General features: G+C 40.1%; 1 pseudogene; it reads right to left on the bottom strand.

Moving 5' to 3' along the window:
* The window catches only part of LOC128068014 (cytochrome P450 2C18-like), a 39,558-nt pseudogene extending 18,433 nt beyond the window's left edge, over window positions 1–21,125 (bottom strand).
* Between the last annotated feature and the right edge of the window lie 3,876 nt (window positions 21,126–25,001).

Genomic DNA, 25,001 nt, shown 5'->3' with positions numbered 1-25,001 from the left:
ATACAAGCAGAAGGCTATTGGAATTGTTTCCTCTATGCCCTCCTTCCTACCCAAAACAAGTATTTGAAGGAGTTATTAGAATACAACAACATCATCTGGGGACAGGAAGTTTTACTAATGAGTGAGCCTGGCAGGCTACAGTCCAAAGAGTCACAAAGAGTCAAACACAACTGAGGCGACTTAGCTTACATGCACATGAGCTCTATACACTCAGCACAAGTAAATACAACTGGAAGGTATATGAATCCCTGATATTTCAGGACTACTGTACTATTCCTACACTGACAGAAGATTCTTCATACCTAAGATAGATATGGCCACTACTTGTTAAAGCATTTATTAATAGGTTTTCTCTTATTTATAGATGAACAAAATAAAACTAATCTGAATTAGTAGAAACAGATATTTTAGGGGCATAACATGAAAGATGTTATAAGCCTGAATCAAGATCTCATTACTCTCTTCTTTGTTAAAAATGTACATGAACTCAATACTGTCTGTATATTCACGATGAAGCTGAAATTGTATAAAAGTTAATACTGCAGCACAACCTAAAATGAACTATATGTAAAGTATAATAAAGAGAATGGATTCACAAAGACAATACAGGACCATCATGGTTGTATTCCACATGCAATACAATTAGCAGCTTGACCTAAGAAACAAATGTAGGAATAAAAAGAATATACAGCTTGAAGTTACATTACAATCATAAAAACAGAAAGTTGAGGCTTTCTCTGCCCAAGGGGAGAAAGGGATGGGAAGGAGTAATGCAATGCCAAAGCTGACAAACTAAGTGAATATCTCTCATAAATAAGGAGACAGACAGCAATCGAAAAGGACAAGTAATGCTGTTTTAGGATTGATGCGATGATGTGACACAGAATACATAGCAAGCAGGCAGTTTTAAATACTGAGCAGAAGGGCTCATTGGAGAAGGCAATGGCACCCCACTCCAGTACTCTTGCCTGGAAAATCCCACGGACGGAGGAGCCTGGTGGGCTGCAGTCCATGCGGTCACCAAGAGACGGACACGACTGAGCGACTTCACTTTCCCTTTTCACTTTCATGCATTGGAGAAGGAAATGGCAACCCACTCCAGTGTTCTTGCCTGGAGAATCCCAGGGACGGTGGAGCCTGGTGGGTGGCTGTCTATGGGGTTGCACAGAGTTGGACACAACTGAAGCAACTTAGCAGCAGCAGCAGCAGAAGGGATCGTTAACATGCAAAAAAAAAAAAAAAAAAAGCATATTTAAGCATATTTTATAAACATGTCTCTCAGTTCAGTTCAGTTCAGTCGTTCAGTCGTGTCTGACTCTTTGCGACCCCATGAATCGCAGCACGCCAGGCCTCCCTGTCCATCACCAACTCCTGGAGTTCACTCAGACTCACTTTCATCGAGTCTGTGATGCCGTTCAGCCATCTCATCCTCTGTAGTCCCCTTCTCCTTCTGCCCCCAATCCTTCCCAGCATCAGAGTCTTTTCCAATGAGTCAACTCTTCGCATGAGGTGGCCAAAGTACTGGAGTTTCAGCTTCAGCATCATTCCTTCCAAAGAACACCCAGGGCTGATCTCCTTCAGAATGGACTGGTTGGATCTCCTTGCAGTTCAAGGGACTCTCAAGAGTCGTCTCCAACACCACAGTTCAAAAGCATCAATTCTTTGGCGCTCAGCTTTCTTCACAGTCCAACTCTCACACCCATACATGACCACTGGAAAAACCATAGCCTTGACTAGACGGACCTTAGTCAGCAAAGTAATGTCTCTGCTTTTTAATACACTGTCTAGGTTGGTCATAACTTTTCTTCCAAGGAGTAAGTGTCTTTTAATTTCATGGCTGCAGTCACCATCTACAGTGATTTTGGAGCCCCAAAAAATAAACTCTGACACTGTTTCCACTGTTTCCCCATCTATTTCCCATGGAGTGATGGGACCGGATGCCATGATCTTCGTTTTCTGAATGTTGAGCTTTAAGCCAACTTTTTCGGTTTCCTCTTTCACTTTCATCAAGAGGCTTTTCAGTTCCTCTTCACTTTCTGCCATGACTAGCATTAATTTTATGATGCATTTATAATCTTCAGGGCCCCAGTGCCATGTCTATTATTATGTAATAAACACAACTAAGACAGACTAAACTCACTGAATGTGTGCTCTTGTTAATTTCTCTCAGTAACAGTGGCATCACACAAGCTTTTGGCTTCTCAGTTCAAAATTACTGAAGTCAGTAAGAAAAGCAGTGCTCTCATAAAACAATATTAGTGTTTCCATTGCTTGAATTTGATTTGCAGATACAGCGGTTATGTGTACATAGCCTATCATTATTACACAGAACAATTAAAGATAACCTAAATAAACAAATAACTTACCTTGTCATAGATGTGGACACTCGGTATTGTGAGGATAGCATTTCTAGAGAAATGTCACACAAAAGGCGGAGAGGAAGTTCTAGGAATCAGTCCATCCACTGGAACAACTACTGGCCATGCACAAAGGGTCTGAGCAATTATTTTTGCACCCTGGAAATTAAACACTTACAGCATCCAGGAGTATGCTTAGATACATGTGTCTGGTACATAAATCGAACCAATGTTTTCTTAGGTCAGTCTCCCAGGCAATACAAAGAAAAACAAAAATAAACAAACAGGACCTAATCAAACTAGTAAGCTTTTGCACAGCAAAGGAAACCATAAACAAAACGAAAAGACAACCTACAGAATGGGAGAAAAGTATTTGCAAATGATGTGATCAACCAGCGTTTAATTTTCAAAATATACTTATACAACTCAACAACACAAATATAAACAACCCAATTGAAAAACAGGCAGAAGACCTCACCAGACATTTCTCCAAAGAATACATACCGATGGCCAAACCAACAATCTAAATTCTGTATCCTTCAAATTTTCCTTAAAAAGTGAAGGAGAAATAAGACTTTCTGAGCAAATGAGCAAAAAAAATTGAGGGAATTTGTTGCCAGTTAAACTGGCTTGCAAAGAATGTTTTAAAAATCTTTAGAGAGAAGGAAAATCATATAGGTCAGAAACGCATCTACATAAAGAAAGGGTTATAAAGAAAGAATGAGTGACAGTAAAATAAAAAGTTTTGCTTATTTACTTTATTGCTCTAACAGATAAAAATTTGCAGAAAATAGTAACAGTATATTTGATTATGTAATGGTTATGGACATATGTATAAATATACATATGCTTATATATGGACTTCCCTGGTGGCTCAGACGGTAAAGCGTCTGTCAACAATGCGGGAGATGTGGGTGCGATCCCTGGGTCGGGAAGATTCCCTGGAGAAGGAAATGGCAACCCGCTCCAGTACTCTTGCCAAGAAAATCCCTTGGACAGAGGAGCCTGGTGCAGGCTACTGTCCATGGAGTCGCAAAGAGTCAGACATGACTGCGCGACTTTACTTACCCTTACCTTATGCTTATATGTAAGTGGAATGAACCACAACAATGATACAAAGGATGGAAGGAAGAAGTATAATTATTTGTTATTATAAGAAACATTAACTGTAAAGTGGAGTGGTGTTATTCGCAAATGCATCAGAGCATTTAAACATGTGAGGCAAAACTGACAGACCTTCAAGAAATAGAAACAAAATGAATAAACTACTTCAGTTCAGATCAGTTCAGTTCAGTTGCTCAGTTGTGTCTGACTCTTTGCGACCCCATGAACTGCAGCATGCCAGGCCTGCCTGTCCATCACCAACTGCCAGAATTTACCCTAACTCATGTCCATTGAGTCTGTGATGCCATCTAACCATCTCATCCTCTGTCGTCCCCTTCTCCTCCTGCCTTCAATCTTTCCCAACATCAGGGTCTTTTCAAATGAGTCAGCTCTTTGCATCAGGTGGCCAAAGTGTTGGAGTTTCAGCTTCAACATCAGTCCTTCCAATGAACACCCAGGACTGATTTCCTTTAGGATGGACTGGTTGGATCTCCTAAGACTTAAAATAAATTTAATCAAGGAGGCGAAAGATCTGTACACTGGAAACAATAAAAAAGAAAACAAAGAGGATCAATTAATGAGAGATATCCCATGTATATGAATAAGAATTAATATTGTTAAAATGTCTATATTATCAAAAGCAACCTACAGATTCAATGAAATATGTATCAAAATAGAACTTTTCACAGAAATAGAAAAAAATTAAAATTCACATGCAAGGTTTTCTCTGGTGGTCCAGTAGTTAAGAATCTGCCTACCAGTGCAGTGGACATGAGTTCAGTCTCTGCTCCAGGAAGATCGCATGTGCCATGAGGCAACTAAGCCCATGCACCACAACTACTGAGCCCAGGCACCCTAGAGCCTATGCTCTGCAACAAAAGAAGCCACCACAGTGAGAAGTCCATGCACCACAACTAGAGAATAGCTCCTACTTGCCACAGCTAGAGAGAGCCTGCAGAGGAATGGAGACCCAGTACAGTCAAAAGTCAATAATTAATTTTTTTTAATTCATATGGAACAACAAAGGACCCTGCATAACCACTGTAATACTAAAAAAGAACAAGGGTGGAGGAATTGCACTTTCTGATTTCAAACTATATTACAAAGCTATAATAATCAAAACAGTATAAAAACAGCTACACAGACCTATGTAAAAGAATAAAGAACCCAAAAATAAATCGACAAATTTATGATCAACTGATCTCAAGATACATAATGTGGAAAGCACAATTTCTCAAAAATAGAGCGCTGGGAAAACTAGATCACCACCTACAAAAAATAATAATTTGAATCATTATCTTACAACATACAAAACATCACCTCAAAATGGACTGAAGCTGTAAACATAAGACCTAAAGCCATGAAACACCTAGAAGAAAGCAAAAAGGGAAAGCTTCTTTATATTGGTCTGGGCAATGATTTGTTCAATATGATACCAACAGCATAGGAAAAACAAGCAAAAATACAATATTTTTTCCTACCAGTAATCCTAGCCACAAGTACTCAGGAAGTAAAGAGTACATCTTATAACCCAGTCTGGCAGAGAAGCAAGTTCAAAATCCCATTCAGGCCCAGTCTGGAAGAGAACAAGTTCAAAATCCCATTCAACTCCTAAGCATAGCCTCCAGCATACGTGTATCAAAACAGCATATTGTACGCATTAAATGGGCTTCTCCAGTGGCTCAGTGGTAAAGAATCTGCCTGCAATGCAGGAGACACAGGTTTGATCCCTGGGTCTGGAAGATCGCCTTGAGGAGGGCACGACAACCCACTCCAGCATTCTTGCCTGGAGAATCCCATGGAGAGAGAAGCCTGGTGGGCTACAGTCCATAGGGTCCCAAAGAGCTGTACACAACTAAAGCGATTGAGCATGCATGCACAAACACATTAAATACATAAAAAATTTCCAAGTTTTACTGAGGTATAATTGACAGGTAAAAAATTATTTAATTGAAATAGAAGAACTATCCGACCAACTGGGCTTCTCTGATAGCTCAGCTGATAAAGAATTTGCCTGTAATGAGGGAGACCTAGGTGCAATCCTTAGGTTGGAAAGATCCCCGGAAAAGGGAACACTCCAGTATTCTGGCCAGTATTCACATTAATTAGGCTAGCTCTAATAATTACAAAAAATTATAAAATAAATATTGGCCACTATGTGGGTAAACAGGACCCCTGTACATTGCTCGTGGGAACATGACTGCTGTCGTCGCTGTAGAAAAGGTTGGCAGTTCCTCAAAATTATACATAAAATTGCCACATATCTCAACTCTACTCCTATAAATACACCCCACAAAAATGAAAAAATGTCCATCAAAAACTTGTACACAAATGTTTACAGTAACTCTATTCATAAGACTCAAAGACAGAAACAACACATATGTCCACCAATAGATGAATGTGTTAAAAAAATTATAATATGTGCAAAAATGGAATATTATTCATCCATAAAAGAAAATAACAAAGTACTGATACATGCAACTTAGATGAACCTCCTAAATACTATACTAGGTGAAAGAGCTAGAAACAAAAGGGACAATGCTGTGAGACCTTTCATATGATGTATACATAATAGGCAAATTCATAGAGATATAAAGCAGATAACAGGTTAACACAAGATGTGTTAGTGATCATTTACTGGGAGGGTATGTTTCTGCAGAGTGACGAAAAAGTTTTGAAATTAGAGAGAGCAAGTAATCACACAATATTTTGAGTGCAATAAATACCACTGAATTGTACACTTTAAATGGATAATTGTATGCTATGTGACTTTCATCCCATTTTTTTAAATGACATTACTCCACAAACTGATCTACAGATTTCCTACAATCCCTACCAAAATCATCACTGTCTTCCTGGCAAAAATTGATGAGCTTATCCTATAGTTAGTCTGAAAATTCAGGGCACTGAGAATAGCCAAAATACTCTTAAAAATTAACAACAAAGTTAGAGGATTCACACTTCTCAACTTCAAAACTAACTATAGTACAATGCTAGTAATTAAGAAGAACAGATAATGTGTTATGGTAGAAGGTTTTCATATAAACTATTGGAAAAGATTTGAGATTACACAAATAAACCCTTCCACTGATTAAGTCAACTGATTTTTGACTTAATGCCATAATGGTTCGTGTGGGGAAAACAGTCTTTTCAACTAATGGTGCAGGGTTCAGTCTGGGATACCAGCCTCGAACTCCATATCTATGACAATTCATTTTACTTTACACTCAATTAAGGCTTCTCTCTTTCATTCACCTACTCTTTCCCATCATACATCTTTGCATCTCTACATACACTATTCATCCATCTGAAATTCCTTTCCTTCTCCTTCATGCAAATATATTAAATTTATTTTCAACCACCTGACATGCAGAAGTCCAGCTAGATTAAGCCATTCTCTTCCATTCCCTCAAACAGTGTGTGCAGAGATCATACCCATCTTCATATTATACTATGATATTTGTATTTTATACCTGTTTCTAATTATTTATTTTTCACCTGAGGAGTCATTCTGACTCTTCTTGGGTATACTCAGTTCAGTTCAGTTCAGTCGTTCAGTCACGTCCAACTCTTTGCGACCCCATGAATCACCGCACGCCAGGCCTCCCTGTCCATTACCAACTTCCGGAGTTTACTCAAACTCATGTCCATCGAGTCGGTGATGCCATCAAGCAATCTCATCCTCTGTTCTCCCCTTCTCCTCCTGCCCCCAATCCCTCCCAGCATGAGGGTCTTTTCCAATGAGTCAACTCTTCGCATCAGGTGGCCCAAGTATTGGAGTTTCAGCTTTAGCATCAGTCCTTCCAATGAACACACAGGACTGATCTCCTTCAGAATGGACTGGTTGGATCTCCTTGCAGTCCAAGGGACTCTCAAGAGTCTTCTCCAACACCACAGTTCAAAAGCATCAATTCTTTGGTGCTCAGCTTTCTTCACAGTCCAACTCTCTCATCCATGCATGACTACTGGAAAAACCATAGCCTTGACTAGACGGACCTTTGTTGGCAAAGTAATGTCTCTGCTTTTCAATATACTATCTAGGTTGGTCATAACTTTCCTTACAAAGAGTAAATGTCTTTTCATTTCATGGCTGCAATCACCATCTGCAGTGATTTTGGAGCCCAAAAAAATAAAGTCTGACACTGTTTCCACTGTTTCCCCTTCTATTTCCCATGAAGTGATGGGACCAGATGCCATGATCTTCGTTTTCTGAATGTTGAGCTTTAAGCCAACTTTTTCACTCTCCTCTTTCATTTTCATCAAAAGGCTCTTTAGTTCTTCACTTTCTGCCATAAGGGTGGTGTCATCTGCATATCTGAGGTTATTGATATTTCTCCCAGCAATCTTGATTCCAGCTTGTGCTTCTTCCTGCCCAGTGTTTCTCATGGTGTACTCTGTATAGAAGTTAAATAAGCAGGGTGACAATACACAGCCTTGGCGGACTTCTTTTCCTATTTAGAACCAGTCTGTTGTTCCATGTCCAGTTCTAACTGTTGCTTCCTGACCTGCATATAGGTTTCTCAAGAGGCAGGTCAGGTGGTCTGGTATTCCCATCTCTTTCAGAATTTTCCAGTTTATTGTGATCCACACAGTCAGGCTTTGGCATAGTCAATACAGCAGAAATAGATGTTTTTCTGGAACTCTCTCGCTTTTTTGATGATCCAGCAGATGTTGGCAATTTGATCTCTGGTTCCTCTGCCTTTTTGAAACCAGCTTGAACATCTGGAAGTTCACAGTTCACGTGTTGCTGAAGCCTGGCTTGGAGAATTTTGAGCATTACTTTACTAGTGTGTGAGATGAGTGCAATTGTGCGGTAGTTTGAGCATTCTTTGGCATTGCCTTTCTTTGGAATTGGAATGAAAACTGACCTATTCCAGTCCTGTGGCCACTGCTGAGTTTTCCAAATTTGCTGGCATATTGAGTGCACCACTTTCACAGCATCATCTTTTAGGATCTGAAACAGCTCAACTGGAATTCCATCATCTCCACTAGTTTTTTTTCATAGTGATGCTTTCTAAGGCCCACTTGACTTCACATTCCAGGATGTCTGGCTCTAGATTAGTGATCACACCATCATGATTATCTGGGTTGTGAAGATCTTTTTTGTACAGTTCTTCTGTGTATTCTTGCCACCTCTTCTTAATATCTTCTGCTTCTGTTAGGTCCAGACCATTTCTGTCCTTTATCGAGCCCATCTTTGCATGAAATGTTCCCTTGGTATCTCTAATTTTCTTGAAGAGATCTCTAGTCTTCCTCATTCTGTTGTTTTCCTCTATTTCTTTGCATTGATCGCTGAGGAAGGTTTTCTTATCTCTTCTTGCTATTCTTTGGAACTCTACATTTAGATGCTTATATCTTTTCCTTTGCTCCTTTGCTTTCTATTTGTAAGGCCTCCCCAGACAGCCATTTTGCTTTTTTGCATTTCTTTTCCATGGGGATGGTCTTGATCCCTGTCTCCTGTACAATGTCACGAACCTCATTCCATAGTTCATCAGGCTCTATATCTATTAGATCTAGTCCCTTAAATCTATTTCTCACTTCCACTGTATAATCATAATGGATTTGATTTAGGTCATACCTGAATGGTCTAGTGGTCTTCCCCACTCTCTTCAATTTAAGTCTGAATTTGGCAGTAAGGAGTTCATGATCTGAGCCACAGTCAGCTCCTGGTCTTGCTTTTGCTGACTGTATAGAATTTCTCCATCTTTGGCTGCAAAAAATATAATCAATCTGATTTCAGTGTTATTCAATATGTCAAGCCCTGGTTAACAAGTGTGGTATAAATATTAATATAATATAGTCTCTGTATTGAGAGAAATTTTCACTTCACAAATACATGATTTTCTATGTTGACAGATGTATTTGTGGGAGAAAATCATGACCCTGGACCAAATATGATAATTTTTTCCTATATTCATATATCATGTTTATATGAGTATAGGCTTCCCTTGTGGCTCAGATGGTAAGGAGTCTGCTTGCAATGCAGGAAACCTGGGTTCAATCTCTGGGTTGGGAAGATCCCCTGGAGGAGGAAATGGCAATCCACTCCAGTATTCTTGCCTGAAGAATCCCATGGACAGAGAAGCCTGGTGGGCTACAGTCCATGGGGTCATATAGAGTCGGGCATGACTGAGTAACTAACACACACATATATGTTGACAGAAGCATTTGAGGGAGAAAATTATAACCATGGATCAAATATGATTATTTTTCCTATATTCATATATCATGTTTATAGCATAAATGCATTCTTATCTCAATTCTTTCATATTTTACCTCAATTCTTCCTTGCCATCATGATATATAGGATGACATGAAATACTATGATTTACATTTGTAGATGACAAGAGAATTTAAACAACCTGAAAAGAACACAGAGCTGGTTCTTGATGTTTCCACTTCTGTCTCATACACTCAAACATAAAATCAATATTTTAGGGCTGAAAGGATCCTAAAGAACCAGGAAACACAACCAATATTTTATGGACAAAGTAACTGGGCACCAGAGGAATTAAGTAACTTCTGTGATGTCTCTTAGGCAGAGGGTAGAACACAGCTTAGCACAGGGTACACCTGTAATGTTTGTTTATGTTTCTTACACACACAAAAACAATCGTTTTGTTGTTCCCAAAGCAGTTACCTTGTAGGTTAAGATGCCAAATGAAGCATCAAGATCTCCCTCCTATCCCAGTTGTCCTCTGGCAGCACTCTCCACTATGAAGGAGATATTCTCCTCCTTACTAAATGCAGATATTTCTGTCAACTAATGTGCTTAAGTAGCAACTGTGTGTGTGTGTGTGTGTGTGTGTGTGTGTGTGTGCGCTAAGTTACTTCTGTCGTGTCTGACACTTTGTGACCCCATGAACTGTAGCCTGCCAGGCTTCTCTGTCCATGGGATTCTCCAGGCAAGAATACTGGAGTGGGTTGCCATTCCCACCTTCCTGACCCAGGGATGGAACCTGCATCTCTCACATCTCCTGCATTGCAGATGGATTCTTTACCCATGAGCCACCGGGAAAGCCCTAAATAGCATCTAAGTGGTGTGAAATCAAAGTATCTCCTTCCATATCAATAAACAAGAAATGTCATAGCCATTAGTGATTTCTGGCCTCCAGATGTAAATGAGGGCTCCCAAAACTGAGATCTGACAGATGCTGCCACCCCCTCAAGATGACTGCTGAGGAGCTGGGGGAAGTCAAGAAGAAACTTAAGAGGCTGCATTCCTCTAGGTGAACAAGGAAACTGGATTTGGCCCCAGAAAGCTGAGGTGCATATGGAAGGAATGAATTCAGTGAGCCAAGAGGCTTGCATCTTCTCATACACAGAACGCTAGATTCCTTAACTTGATATTTGATCTTTGATGTTCAGTCTGCTTGCTCCCTTTGTTGCAAACTTGTATATAGCCTGACTCTCCTCCTGCCTCCTTGGAGCAGTTTTCTCAGATGTGGTCACCCTCACTCAGAGTCCTAACCATTCCCACCAAATAAAATAACTCTACTTTCAGGATGTGACTATATTTTTTTAGTCAACAGTGGAGATTGAATGACAAGACTTGTGAGTAATGGGAGCCTTTCCAGAAGGACCTAGAAGTCCTTCAATTCCTGCAGGCATCCCTTTGGAGAAGTTACCAAAGTAGTTTCTGGAAATTGGTGTGAAAACCACTGAACAGTGTCAACAGGACTGAATTGCAGTTCTGTTTTCTGGGCATGCATTTTCTTGTCTATCATCAAAGGGTTCAACCATCAGCCCCAGATGAACACTCCATGATGCTAAGCTCTAGGCAGGACTGTGCTCTTCACACTTTCACCTCACAGTTTGGTGTATAGAAATCTGGACCTCATGGAGAAAATAGCAGAATGATTTTGTTAGGGGAAGCACACTGATTGAAACAGCCCACCCTGGCCAGGCACCATAGTAACTATTTGTGTGAGCTGTTTTATGACAGGAGGTTCCTGGTAAGGAACAGGGAACTAGTAAGCCTCCACCAACCAGAAGAGTTTGGGAAAGGTCAAAAGGAGACACCACCTGTCCAACCACCTCCCAGAATCCTTCTCTCTGGCATCCATCTTGGCTGAACAAGGCATGCACCACCAGGAAGGACTCTGAGTCAGAATGATTGGCTAAGTACAACCAAGAAACTAATCCCATCACCATAAAACCCGAGACTGCAAGCCATTTGACAGAGCAGTTCTGGGTTCCCTTACCCTACTGCTCTCCACCCGGGTGCCCTTTCCCAGTAAAATCTCTTGCTTTGTCAGCACATGTGTCTCCTCCGACAATTCATTTCCGAGTGTTAGACAAGAGCCCAGTTTCAGGCATTGGAAGGGGTCCCTCTTCCTGCAGCAATTCCTCAAGAAGAAAGGACGTTGGCCTCACCTGAACCTATGGAGAGCTCAGAATCCTGAAGTTTTCGTTCAGTTTTTCCATTAGATTTAGAAAAGTCTGATCTTTATAATCAAAACGGTTCTGGAAAATAATGGAGCTGATCACATTGCAGGGAGCACAGCAGAGGATGAAAGTGGGATCACTGCTGCTGCTAAGTCACTTCAGTCCTGTCCGACTCTGTGCAACCCCATGGACTGCAGCCCACCAGGTTCCTCCGCCCATGGGATTTTCCAGGCAAGAGTACTGGAGTGGGGTGCCATTGCCTTCTCCGAAGTGGGATCGCAGGGTGAGGCTAAAAAATCAGAAACAATTTTAAGACACCATTGAAATATACAGATGAAACATTTGGTGTTTGTGATAACATGTGAAAGTTGTTTTAGAAACTTTAAACAATATCGTATCTACCAATTCCCTTAGCAAATATTCAACAAACATAAAATCAACACTTCACTTTTTACTTAAAATGAGTAGATTTCAGCACAGGTAATTAAATAATGGGTTGTTTTTTATTATTCAATTCACTTCCGCTGCCTTTTCTTGTACCCTTTCACCCAAGATGCCTGTTAATTTGAAGAGAAAATGGTGAAAATTAAAGAGGTCATTTAAAAATACCATTTAGTAACTGTTAGGTAGGTAGAACAGGGAAAAGGAGTCCAAAATGGGGGTGGCTAAAGACAAGGAAGGGAAAAGCCCGTGAAAATGAAACAAAAGAAGGTCCGAGGACCTGAGTGAGGACCTCAGGTAAAACAGACAACACTCCTGGCTGGCCCAATTTACATAGGACAAGCCCAGGGAGAGATAAACATATAAATAAAAGAGCCAAAGCTAGCTCTCTCTCTCTCCCGCGCGCTGGGTCACTCTTCTCCTCGTGTCTTTAGATCGACGTGCCCTCATGCCTCAAAGATGGATTTTCCTGCTATCTTCTAAATAAAATAGAGCTGTAACACTGAGCTGTAACACTGATTTGTCTAAGAGCTATAACACGGTTCATTTGAGACCTGAGAGCTACAACACGGTCTATCCGAGACCTGAGAGCTGTGACTCGCCTAGGGGGCTTTAATGTCCGTCACTCCAAATCTTTGTTGTGATGAGACAAAGAATTGAGGAACATACACTCGCGTGACATAACTAAAGTTATGAGTGCTGAATATCATCTGTCTGGAAAGCCTGTAGGAAATTAAGCACTGATATACAAAGGAGAATAATTAGGGACCTCAAAATATTTTTTGCTTAATGATCAGCTGAAAGAATCACATGTAGGATCAGAAGAGGTGACGCTAACATGAGAGAGTTGTGGTTCATAAGGTTCAAGCCCCTGGGCTCATTGAATTCATTCCTTTCATATGCACCTTTAGCTATCAGAGCCAAATCCTGTTTCTTGATTGTTTACATCCTTAATTCCTGGTTTACAGTCAGGGGTGGCAGATGTGGCAAACGGCTGCTTCCTGCATCCACCCCTCCCCCACCACACCCCCAGCTCCTCAGCAATCACCGTGGCGGGGGGTGGCATCTGTTGGGTCACAGGCATTGTGGTCCCTTTTGAGAGCCCTCACATTTGGAGGCCCAAAATCGCTGAAGTCTGTGATATTTCTTGCCCTCCAATATGGCAGGAAATATTTCATTTCACAGTTTAATAAATTCTCATTTTTCCCCATCATTTAAATCAAGTTAATCATATGTCCAATGAAGGGCTCGCATTTTTTTTAATCTGAAGTATACTGAGTTACAATATATTAGTTTAAGGTGTACAACTGAAAATGTGATTCAATACTCTTTATTGGTGAACTTAATATATATGAGTGGGAATTTAAAGCACAGGAAGAGAAAAGGAAAAAACGTAGCTCAAAAAGTCAGTCACTGAAATCAAGCAAGATCTCTAAAACAAAGGAGACTCAGTTGGGGGAGGCAACCAGCTCTTCATCTAATCCTGTGGCTGTTTATCTGAGACAGTCAGCTTTGGATGCCCCTTTGAAATGGATGCCTCAGCCATCAAGGATCAAATCAGACACTTGCATTACAAAATAGTGGGAAAATTGTCAAGATTTATATATACTCCAAATTAGAAAATGCAAATCAGAAGCAAGAGATATCACCTATTCTATCTGTTAAAATAGGCACTACCCAAAAAAAAGAAGGATGAAGGAATAGAAGGAAGGAGAGGGAGGGAGTGGAGAAGAAAATAACAACTGTTGGTGAGGGTGGGGAGGTAGAATACTACTACCAGAAGCTCCTGTGGAAAACACTAGGATGGTTTCCAAATAATTAAAACTAGAATTACCGTATTACCCAGCAATCCCCTTTCTGAGTTTCTATTCAGAAGAACTGACTCAAACTCTCAAAGAGATATTTGTACTTCCATAACCTTAAAAGTTGAGGTAAAACAATCTAAATACCCCCCCATGATTAATGAATAAAGAAAACATGTAAATATAAATACTGGAATAGTATTCAGCCACAAAAATGAAACAAATCTTCCCACATGATACAACACAGATGAACCTTGAGCAAACTGTACTTAGTGAAAAAAGCCAATCACAGTAGAACAAAAGATTCATGATTCCCCTTATACAAAATATCTAAATGAGGCAAACTTACAGAAACCAGAAGTATCCATCTGGCCAAAAACTTCCTTTGTTGAAGTAAAAAAAAAAAAAAAGACATCTTTCATTTTCACCGAGAACTTTATTAAACAACATATTCACCATTTGTTCCCCTACCTTCTGCAATTTTTCACGCAACTTCATATTTCCATCTTCCTAAACCTTTTTGGTTTCAGCAAGGAAATGTTCCAAGGGTCTTTTACTGTCTTCCAGGGAACTGAAAATTTTTCCATTAAGAGAATTTTGTAAAAACCAAAGCAAATTGATATCCGAAGGCCCAATGTCCAGTGAGTATGGCAGCTGAATCAGAACTTCCCAGCCAAGGTGTAAAGTTTCTGCCTGGTCATCAAAGAAACGTGGTTTTGCATTATCCACATGCAAATTTATGCATTTTCAGTTGATTAATTCCAGACATTTTTCATCAAGTGCTAACTGGAAGCAGGGGAATTAATTGTTTGGTTTTCCAGAAGGAGCTCATAATAGAGTTTCACCATAAACATAACATTACCTTCTTTGCATCTTCATGGCCTGGTGTGGTTGGTGGTGACTCATTTGCTTGCTTCATGATCTCTTCCATTCCACATTATTTTTCAGCATCCACTTTTCATCACTCATCATAATTTGTGTTAAAAATGAATGTTTTAATTACGTTTAAGTAGAGAGTTGCACGTGGAAATACAGTCAAGGTTTTTTTCCCATAAAATTATCTATGTGATTGTTAGGTAGGTAGAATAGGGAAAAGGAGTCCAAAATGGCGGTGGCTAAAAGACAAGGAAGGGAAAAGCCTGCGAAAATAGAACAAAGGAAGGTCTGAGGACCACAGTGAGGACCTCAGGTAAAACAAACAACACTCCTGGCTGGCCCAATTTACATAGGACAGGCCCAGGGAGAGATAAATGTATAAAAAGAGGAGCCAAAGCTAGCTCTCTCTCTCTCTCTCCTGCATGCTGGGGCACTCTTCTCTTCGCGTCTTTGGATCAACGTGCCCTCATGCCTCTAAGATGGATTTTCCTGCTATCTTCTAAATAAAATAGAGCTGTAACACTGAGCTGTAACACTGATTTGTCTAAGAGCTATAACATAGTCCTTTCAAGACCTGGGAGCTATAACACAGTCTACCCAAAACCCAAGAGCTGTGACACGCCATGGGGGCTTTAATGTCCGTCACTCCAAATCTTTGTTGTGACGAGACAAAAACTAAGGAACATACACTCGCATGACATGATTAACATAACCAAGCTGGTGCAACTGATTTTCAATGCTTAATTTGGTATGCTTAATTTGAGTATGTTGGCTATCTTCTACCTGGATTGTTCTCAATAATTGATCACTATCAACTTCAGTCGATCTACCTGATCAGGAATTATCGTCCAGCAAGAAATCTCCAACAGGAAACTTTGCAAACCACTTTTCACATGTTCAATCTGCTATAGCACCTTCTCCAAACACTACACAAATCCTTTTTGTGCTTCAGTTACATTTTTACCTTTCTTGAAATAATAAAGCATCACATGGCAAAAAAGTTGCATTTTCTTCCATCTTCAATATTCAAATAGCTACACAAAAATTCACTTTCTGCCATTAGTGTGGTATCATCTGCATATATGAGGTTGTTGTTATTTCTCCTGGCAATCTTGATTCCAGATTGTGATTCATCTAGCCTGGCAATTCACACCAGGGAATCCCGACCTCTGCATAGAAGTTAAATAAGCAGGGTGACAAGATACAGCTTTGTTGTACTCCTTTCCCAATTTTTAACAGTCCGTGTTACATGTCCACTTCTAATCATTGCTTCTTGACTTGTATACAGGTCTCTCAGGAGATGAGTAAGGTGGTCTGGTATTACCATTTCTTTAAGAATTTTCCATAGTTTGTTGTGATCCACACAGTCAAAGGCTCTAGTGTAGTCAATAAAGAAGAAGCAGATGTTTTTCTGGAACTCCCTTCCTTCTCCATGATCCAAAAAATGTTGGCAATCTGATCTGTTTCAGATTGCCTTCCTCTGCCTCTTCAAAACCCAACTTGTACATCTGGAAGCTCTCTGCTCATATACTGCTGAAGCCTAACTTGAAGGATATTGTGCATCACCTTGGTAGCATGTGAAATTGTATGGAAGTCTGAACATTCTTTGGCATTGCCTTTCTTTAGGATTAGAATGAAAACTGACTTTTTCCAATCCTGTGGCCACTGCTGAGATTTCCAAATTTACTGATATACTGAGTGCAGCACTTTAACAGCATCATCTTTTAGGATTTTAAATAGCTTAGCTGGAATTCCATTACCTCCATTAATTTTGTAATAATGCTTCCTAAGGCCCACTTGACTTCACACTCCAGGATGTCTGGCTCTAGGTGAGTGACCACACCTTTTCCCTATTCTAACCACACATTGTGGTTATTCAGGTAATTAAGACCTTTTTGTACAGTTCTTCTGTGTATTCTTGCTACCTCTTCTTAATCTCTTCTGCTTCTGTTAGGTCCTTACCGTTTCTGTCCTTTATTGTACCCATCTTTGCATGAAATGTTCCCTTGTCATCTCCAATTTTCTTGAGGAGATGTTCTATTATTTTCCTCTCTTTCTATGCATTGTCCATTCAAAAAGGCCTTTTTATTTCCCCTTGCTATTCTCTGGATCTCTGCATTTAGTTGGGTATATCTTTCCCTTTCTCCCTTGCCTTTTGCTTCTTTTCTTTCCTCAGCTATTTTTAAAGCCTCCTCAAACAACCACTTTGTATTCTTGCATTTCTTTTCCTTTGGAATGATTTTGGTCACTGTCTCTTATACAATAGTTATAATGTACAAGTATAATGTCATCTACAGTATACATGTATAATGTCCATCCATAGTTATAATGCACACTTAATTTGTTAAGATCATAGATCTCATGTTATATAGTTTTTTTACTACAAATTTTTGTAAAATGTTGGAACAAATGGTCAAGGTATGGAACTATGCCAGGCTTCATTAAGGAGCTTCTACGCCAGGTTCCTTTTAAATTACAGAGATCTAAGTTTAAAACAACTTTTATTTTGGCTAGATAGATAAAGGGCAATTTTGAAAGCCTTGGGCATTTCTTTGTCAATATGTGATTCACAGTAAATCCGATTCAAGTTTTTCATTTAATATAGAAGAAAGAATTTTAAAACAGAGTAATTTGAAATATGAGCTGAAAATCAGAGTCCTTGTAATAACCATTGTACAGCTAGAATGGGAAGTAAATAATTACCATATATTTGTTATCAAAATCCAGTAAAGAGGGGGCAATGTTTAGCAAACTGAAAGCAAAGCCAAATTTCATTCAGAGAAGACCGGGTAGCAGTTACTGATAATCCTAAAGTCAAGTTAAACCAAACATTTTCGAACTTGGTATTTGTGTATTTTGCAGAATTATGATGCAGCAAGTATTTATTCAAAATTTATAAATAACTGTATATATAAATGAATACACTAAGTATTAAGTAACAAGAAATAAGGAAAGCTGGTATTTTTAAATGGTACTGTCTGCACAGAGAAATCAAAATTGGTAAGAACTATACTAAGATATGCCTAAGAAAATAAAATCATAGATAGTATCACTCTTGGTCAGAACTACAGGCCTGGGCCCTCAGATGCGTCTGTGATGCTTAATATATAAATAAAGTTCAGTTACATAACATACAAGTCACACGTTTCATGCTACATAAGGGCATGATGAGGTCATTCCAACCCTGTCCACTTAACAAATATTCCCTGCTGAAATGCTCTGAAATAGACAACCACATTTATGCTATGGAAAAACAATGTTATCTAATGCTTTCAGGAAGTAATTCAAAACCATTCCTTGTGACTTCTGACTTGAAAAGAAGTTCGGGATTACAATTAAATAACCAATATCCACACTGCACGCACAGTTGTGGGAGTACACATATGACAAGCACAGATACACAAAAGCTCCCTTGGCTCGCTCTTCTTCACACTCCCTGCCTCCATAGAAGGGCTGACAACCACAGCCCATGTGAAAGATGTGGCCTCTCCTGAAATGTTTCTAAGGATATCAACAGAGAAGACAGCAGTCTGTTAAGGCCAGAGTTACAGAGCACAGAATCACCCACCGTTGGTTTTTTGCAACTCCTCCACCAGGCAGCGCGCTTCCTCTTGAACGCGGTCCTCGATGCTCCTCTTCCCCATCCCGAAATTCCGCAGCGTCATGAGGGAGAAGCACCGGGTCTCCTTCCATCTCTTCTCGTTGCTGAAGAGGATTCCTGCCGGGAGGAGAAACAGAAACTAGGAGGGAGGCCCTAGGCAAGGAGGAGTGAGCTGACAGTTGGCAGCCTTTGAGGTAGACCAACATCTGCTGCCAGGTTCTCCAAATTCCTTTAATCTACCCTCTCCATCCCCAATGCCAATGCTGAACACACACACAAGCACACCTTCCATGGCCTTTGCTAATTCTTTCAGGCAATGGGAGACTGTCTCTTCCAGAAAACTCTTCTCCCAAATCAGAGTTTCCTTCACTACTTCATATCCATACAACACCACGGTGGGCTTCATGCCAAAATACACAGTGAACACAGGGCCATAGGCTTCTGAGAGCTGGGAAAGGAGATGCATGTAATAGCAAAATAGGTCACAACTTGATAAAATATAATACCTGACTCAGAATATATTATCATCACACTTTTACATTTCTGTTCTTCCACAAACAGCCTAAAATATTTCTGAATACATAAGTATTATAGTAATTGTTACAGTTTCCACTTTATAGACGGGATTCAAGTAACTGGTACACAGATTGTAATTAATCCACATATCAGCACCTTCAGCAGGTTTATTCGCCCCAACTTATAAATAAGGAAACTGAGGTTGAGGATTTCAATTCATTTCCAGCATTCCATGGCTAAATAGAGAAGATTCAAATTTGAAACCCTTCTTACTCAATCTCTGATCCTTGAGCAATGTATCAAAGCCCCCAGGCCCACCTTTAAACCAACAGCCACCTGCCTGCTTCAGAATCACCACAGGGCAGTCAGAATTCTGATTCTGTAGCCCAAAGATGAATATTAGACATCTGTATTTTAAAAAATAAGTGCAGATAACTCTAATGCCCAGCACAGTTTGCGATCCACTGGTATTAGTAACACAGAAACAGTAGAAGTATCACAGAGGCAGTGCCAGGACATGCAGCCTCTCAGGGAAGAGCAACTCCTTCCAGACTGCAGAATTCACAGGACACAGACAGCAGCTTCCTGCAGAATGTAAATGAACGCTCTTGCCGCCGACTGGGCACTGACTGATGACTTTTCCTTTCATTCACTCATGCTGGTTCTGATTCCAAGCTAATTCCCTAACCTCAGGCACAATGCCCTTTTTCAAAAAAGTCCTATTTTCCTGGCCATCTGAAGGAAACACATAGCTTATATAGTATATGACTTCTGGAAGAAACTCTTGAATCACAAAACACTTCACTTACCATTTACCTTCTGTCCCAAATCATAGTAAATGGCTATGAAACAAAGAAGGGAAGCAACACTCCCAGCTTCTGACACTTTTATTTCAACCATACAAAGAGCTCAACATTTCTCTACTCACAAAACTCTACTCTGTTCCTCTACTTATGACAATGACATACCTGAAAAGGCAAGAGAAGTAACAGTATTTGCAGGGATTAATTTGCTACACAAGGACCTATTTAGACAATGCACCCCCAGAAATATGTATTAGTATCATGTGTGTGTGTTAGTCAGTTCAGTTTAGTCTCTCAGTCGTATCCGACTCTTTGCGACCCCAAGCACTGCAGCACACCAGGCTTCCCTGTCCATCAGCAAATCCCAATATGCTCAGACTCATATCCATCAAGTTGGTGATGCCATCCAACCCATCTCATCCTCTGTTATCCTCTTCTCCTGCCTTCAATCTTTCCCAGCATCAGGGTCTTTTCCAATGAGTCAGTTTTTCACATCAGGTGGCCAAAGTATTGTAGTTTCAGCTTCCAGTGAATATTCAGAACTGATTTCCTTTAGGACTGACTGGTGTATTAGTCAGTCATAACCAACCCTTTGTGACCCCATGGACTATAGCCTGCCAAGCTCCTCGGTCCATGGAATTCTCCTGACAAGAATACGGGAATGGGTAGCCATTCCCTTCTTCAGGGGATCTTCCTGACCCAGGGGTGGGATCAAACCCTGGTCTCCCACATTGTAAGCAGATTCTTTACTCTCTGAGCCACCATGCGTGCATGCTAAGTTGCTTCAGTCGTGTCCATCTCTTTGTAACCCTGTTGACTGTAGCCTGCCAGGCTCCTCTGTCCATGGGATTCTCCAGGAAAGAACACTGGAGTGGGTTGCGGTGCCTTCCTCCAGGGGATCTTCCCGACCCAGGGATCAAACCTGAGTCTTTTAAGTCTCCTGCATTGACAGGCAGGTTCTTTACCTCTAGCACCACCTGGGAAACCCCACGGCAGCCCATTAGTGTCATAACTGGGCTTAATTTACTTACTGTTTGCAAGCCACTGGAGGAGCATAAAACCTACTTACATTGCTTAAGGATTTGCTGATGTCATTAACATCTAACTGTAGCGTATTTCCAAGAATTGGGAGAGGAGTAGGTCTGGGCAGGAGCTTCCCTTTCCCAGAGCTTTGTTTCCAGAGTAACAGGAGAAGCAGACAGGAGAGACAGAGCACCGGGACCACAGCCAGATCCATCGATACCTTCTCTTCTCACTCTCAAGATTGTGAGCCTGAAATCTAAAGCTTTTATAACAGTTTCTGCTAATTCAATTTGCACCTGTCTTAGGTGTAAAGAGATCAATCAATTAAACCCACTTTGGACTCTCTTCTGTGGGACTTTGCCACTCTGACAAAAACAGAAACAAACTGTTCTTTAGTCTTGTTTTCTCTGTGTCCAATGATGACTCTAGAGATTCTGGTTTATTTGTACTGGGTTGGGGTCCAGGTATTGCTAATTAAAAAATTATGTGCTTCTAACACACAACCAGATTGAGAATTACTGACATAAATAGTTTGATGCCAAAAAGGCTCAAAACTCTGGACTGGAGTCAATGACCAATTGGGAATTTATGATTTTGAGGAATATCAGTGTATTCTATGTCTTTTATATTTTAAAAGAGTATCTTGTAATGTTATATCTAACACTTTCTAATATACACATGTATCTAAAATCTAATTTGTCCTTGAATATGAAAGATTTTAAAATATTTTAATGTACTGCCAGGGTCCAGCCCTGGTGGATCCAGGGTAATTCGAAGGGGAGACAGAATTGGTGTCCTAGGAAAAAACTTATTTAATTACAGATATAGAGAGAGATTAGAAATGGATAGTGTAGTAGGAAATATTAGTGGAGAAAAAGAGGCTGAATAACTTGGTTTACGTGGGATACTAATAAAATTCCAAGACAAGGAATTTGCACCATCTGCGTTGGGCCACCAGTGCCACCTGAATATTGGAAGGTGCCCCTCCTTGGGCTCCTTCTTGCGTGGAATTTAAAAGCCAGGGCAAGTAAGTAGACATGGCAGGCAGCCATGCTCCAGATGGGAATTCAGCCAGAAAAACGGGGAGCAAGAAAGAAACGACATGGGGGAATCAGTCTTTCCAGAAACTGATCCGATCTCTTTATTTTTTAGGTTTGCTTATATACCTTTCGTTACACATAGAGACAAATGGAAATTTTAAAGTCACACAGGGGTCAGCAGTCTTGACCTTTATCAAAATCAGGTGCTTTATATAAATGTATAAAAAAAGGTCTTAGGGGTTTTACACCATCTCCTGGCCATGAGGCCTGCTGACATTTTACGAGCCTTTCTTTCTGATAACGATCAGTTAAACAGAAAACTTGTTTTTTCCAAGGGTGTTTTTTCTTAAACCAGGTGCCACCCTCTGAAGGTACCAGATAAAGTTGCATTCCTATAGGGTGAGGGTGTAGTGGGTTACAACTAAGAAAGGAATTTATTTAGCCTAAGGTTTAACATGATTAATCTTAAAGGTTAATACTTATTTCGCCTATATGTTAGTTATATTCATTATAAGGGCACGGAATATGGAGATTTAGCAGCAAATATTGGCTCAACAAATGAAAACCCTTCACCAATGTTCCCCTTAAGATCTATTTAGTCTTAAGATAGTGATAAAGTTACATTTTTACACAGCAAGGACACAGTGATTTATAACAAATTACATTGACCTATAACAAAGGAGAAAATTCATTAACTCAAAAAGTCTAGTACTGCTAACATCAAAAACTACTATATTTCCTTTTATATATTCCAAATACATTAATATATCCCCAGGTGCCTAAGGATATGGAGGCCTGGCGGCAATCATTGACTCAACAATGAGAAAAGCCCTATGCTAATTAAGATTTTCAAAATGCTCCAAACTCTCTGTGCTGTTTATGGTTGAGAGGTAGTAAACAATCATGTCTGTAGTGGCAGGAGTGTGGATAATCCTGTCACACAAGCTAGTCTGCCAACAGAGAGGTTTGACCTGAGACACTCTTGTCACGCCCAGGAATTTTTATTGACTGGAGCTGCAAGTTTACTCCTTCTCCGAGAGAACCAGTGGGGAACAGCACCCCATAAAGTCAGAGGTGGAGGTGAGAGCATGAAACAATAAAGTAGGTAGACTCTGGTTTTGGGGTAGATGCTCAGGAACAGGGGGTTTCCTGAGGCTCGATTCCGCCTTTGCGTATGCCGAAGCCTCCTTCCTCATGACCTTTGCCATGGGCAGAGATCCTCACGCTGGCTCCCGGCAATGTACTATACTAACATTACGGCTGCCTATACATAAAACTGCTAATGATGACATAGTTAAGATAATTTAAAAATCAAAATGAAGTTAACTATGGTCCTGGCCACCAGAATGGAAATGGGTAGCCATAGTGGATATAGTTTCAGACATATTTCTGCATATCTGAGAATCTGAATTTTCAGAACTGTATCAAACTCAAGGATACCACTAGCCATTTTCAAAACAACATATGAGCACTGTCTGCTTAATGGGCAGTATTTCTTTCTGGAGTGATAAAAATATCTTGGAATTAGATAATGCACAATGTTGTGAATACACTAACACTGTCTAAATGGTGTTCTTTTAAATGGGTAAAATGTCACCTTTAAAAAAAAAGAAAATAGTATATGCTAGCTGCCACCTTGTAGTTTCAAGTACCCACACACTCCATTCTGTAATCATTTTGAACCTCAACCAACCCTTGCTTAACCATTAATCCATACAGCTCCAATCCCAGTTCTTGACAAATAATTTATGTAACCCTAAACTCCAGTACTTTGGCCACCTCATGCGAAGAGTTGACTCATTGGAAAAGATTCTGATGCTGGGAGGGATTGGGGGCAGGAGAAGAAGGGGACGACAGAGGATGAGATGGCTGGATGGCATCACTGACTGAATGAACGTGAGTCTGAGTGAACTCCGGGAGTTGATGATGGACAGGGAGGCCTGGCGTGCTGCAATTCATGGGGTCGCAAAGAATCGGACATGACTGAGCGACTGAACTGAACTGAACTGAACTGTGCTTTTTACCTTGTTAAGCTTCCCCCACCTCGTAGTCCAGTGGGACACAATTCAAGGTATTCTTCAACTTGCATCTCCTAGGCTACAGTCCTAATCAGGGAAAACTCTAATAAACTTTAATAAACACCTGTTTATTTCAACCAGGTCTCCATTCTTGGAATTTCTGGTTAATATTAACATAATTCAAACAATTTGAATGGTCAAACAGAAATAAAGTAATTAGCTAAGCAAATTTACATGTCTTTTACCTTGATATCTTCAGCCTCCCTCCCCTGCCCACAAAAAAAAAAAGAAAGAAAGGAAGAAAGAAAAGAAATATACTGGAAATAGGGATTATTATTTTGTATTTTTTTCAAATGGGGGAAAGAGAGATTCTGGGAGAACAGGAAGCCTGTCCTGTGTGTCCTGTGTCACGAGGCTCATAATTAATAAAACTAAGATTTAATTTAAGATCTTAGTTTTTTAACATCTTCTGATGTCCATCAGATGTCCATCACACTATAGTTGCTTCAAGAACAAATTTAGCAGGACAACTAAAACCCTGTGGACACAAATAATCAATAAGCAGTTTATAATAAGGAACAGAAGGGAGTTTTATTCAAGCAAAACTGAGGTCTACACCACAGAGAGAGCCTCTCAGTAGCTCTGAAAAATAGCTCTAAAGAAGCATGGTTTTCAGCACTGTTTTACAACTTGTCAGAAAAAAGAATACACATCAAACATGACATGGGAACATTCTTTCAAAGTTTCAAAAGAGACAGGTCAGCACATGCCCAGAGAGTTAGTATGACTTTGGCATCTGGGAAGAGAGCCTTAACTTTGATGGCATTTGAAGGGAGGCATTGTATCCCTATCTTCAAAGTGGACATTCTTTACCTCTGGATAATGCACTCTTTAAGAATTAAAGCAGATATACAAGGTATAAAAACAGACCATAAGACAGGCTGTTCTAGTTATCATAAAGTTCATGTCAAACCATGTATAAGCCAGAATGACTTCCCCATACCTGAATATGTGAAAGTTTCTTCCACTATC

Source organism: Budorcas taxicolor, chromosome 23 (assembly GCF_023091745.1).
Source record: "Budorcas taxicolor isolate Tak-1 chromosome 23, Takin1.1, whole genome shotgun sequence".
Classification (NCBI taxonomy): Eukaryota; Metazoa; Chordata; class Mammalia; order Artiodactyla; family Bovidae; genus Budorcas; species Budorcas taxicolor.
Note: the sequence above shows the minus strand (reverse complement) of the source record. Positions and strands in the feature narration are given on the sequence as shown.